Genomic DNA, 1,677 nt, shown 5'->3' with positions numbered 1-1,677 from the left:
TTGAGATCCCTTAACACCGCTCCCGGGTGGTCTCGAACCACCAACCTATTGGTTAACAGCCGAACGCGCTAAACATTTAGCCACGGAAGCTTAGAAATTTAATGGTTGTCACGTATTGTGGAAAAGTTTTGACTTTTTACGCTACATCGGAGACCCCACAACACCTCTCCTGGGTGGGCTCGAACCACCAACCTTTCGGTTAACAGCTGAACGCGCTAACCATTGCGTCACGGAAGCCCAAAAATTAAATGTTCGTCAGGTATTGTGGAAAAACTCTGACTTTTAACGTTACATTTGAGATCCCTTAACACCGCTCCCGGGTGGGCTTGAACAACCAACCTGTTGGTTAACAGCCGAACGCGCTAACCATTGAGCCACGGAAGCTCAGAAATTAAATGGTTGTCAGGTATTGTGGAAAAGTTATGACTTTTCACGCTACATCTGAGACCCCACAACACCTCTCCCGGGTGGGCTCGAACCACCAACCTTTCGGTTAACAGCTGAACGCGCTAACCATTGCGCCAAGGAAGCCCAAAAATAAAATGTTCGTCAGGTATTGTGAAAAAAACTCTGACTTTTTACGTTACATTTGAGATCCCTTAACACCGCTCCCGGGTGGTCTCGAACCACCAACCTATTGGTTAACAGCCGAACGCGCTAAACATTTAGCCACGGAAGCTTAGAAATTTAATGGTTGTCACGTATTGTGGAAAAGTTTTGACTTTTTACGCTACATCTGAGACCCCACAACACCTCTCCCGGGTGGGCTCGAACCACCAACCTTTCGGTTAACAGCTGAACGCGCTAACCATTGCGTCACGGAAGCCCAAAAATTAAATGTTCGTCAGGTATTGTGGAAAAACTCTGACTTTTAACGTTACATTTGAGATCCCTTAACACCGCTCCCGGGTGGGCTTGAACAACCAACCTGTTGGTTAACAGCCGAACGCGCTAACCATTGAGCCACGGAAGCTCAGAAATTAAATGGTTGTCAGGTATTGTGGAAAAGTTATGACTTTTCACGCTACATCTGAGACCCCACAACACCTCTCCCGGGTGGGCTCGAACCACCAACCTTTCGGTTGACAGCTGAACGCGCTAACCATTGCGCCACGGAAGCCCAAAAATTAAATGTTCGTCAGGTATTGTGGAAAAACTTTTCTTTTTACGTTACATTTGAGACTACACAACACCGCTCCCGGGTGCGCTCGAACCACCAACCTTTCGGTTAACAACCGAACGCGCTAACCATTGCGCCACGGAAGCCCAAAAACTAAATGTTCGTCAGGTATTGTGGAAAAACTCTGACTTTTTACGTTACATTTAAGATCCCTTAACACCGCTCCCTTGTGGGCTCGAACCACGAACCTTTTGGTTAACAGCCGAAAGCGCTAACCATTGAGCCACGTATGCTCAGAAATTAAATGGTTGTCACGTATTGTGGAAAAGTTATGACTTTTCAAGCTTTATCTGAGACCCCACAACACCTCTCCCGGGTGGGCTCGTACCACCAACCTTTCGGTTAACAGCTGAACGCGCTAATCATTGCGCCACGGAAGCCCAAAAATTAAATGTTCGTCAGGTATTGTGGAAAACCTCTGACTTTTCACGTTACATTGGAGACCCCATAACACCGCTCCCGGGTGGGCTCGAACCACCAACCTATTGGTTAACAGC

General features: G+C 47.3%; 1 non-coding gene across 1 annotated transcript; it reads right to left on the bottom strand.

The window, feature by feature from the left end:
* Nucleotides 1–1,047: 1,047 nt before the first annotated feature.
* TRNAD-GUC (transfer RNA aspartic acid (anticodon GUC)) lies at nucleotides 1,048–1,120 on the bottom strand. Its single transcript has one exon. It is a non-coding gene; the product is annotated as a tRNA-Asp (tRNA).
* Nucleotides 1,121–1,677: the final 557 nt, after the last annotated feature.

Source organism: Phalangium opilio, unplaced genomic scaffold, assembly GCF_054372755.1.
Source record: "Phalangium opilio isolate 3A_F unplaced genomic scaffold, DU_Popi_V2 ptg000017l_1, whole genome shotgun sequence".
Lineage (NCBI taxonomy): Eukaryota > Metazoa > Arthropoda > Arachnida > Opiliones > Phalangiidae > Phalangium > Phalangium opilio.
The sequence above is the reverse complement of the archived record's forward strand: the minus strand, read 5'-3'. Positions and strand labels throughout refer to the sequence as shown.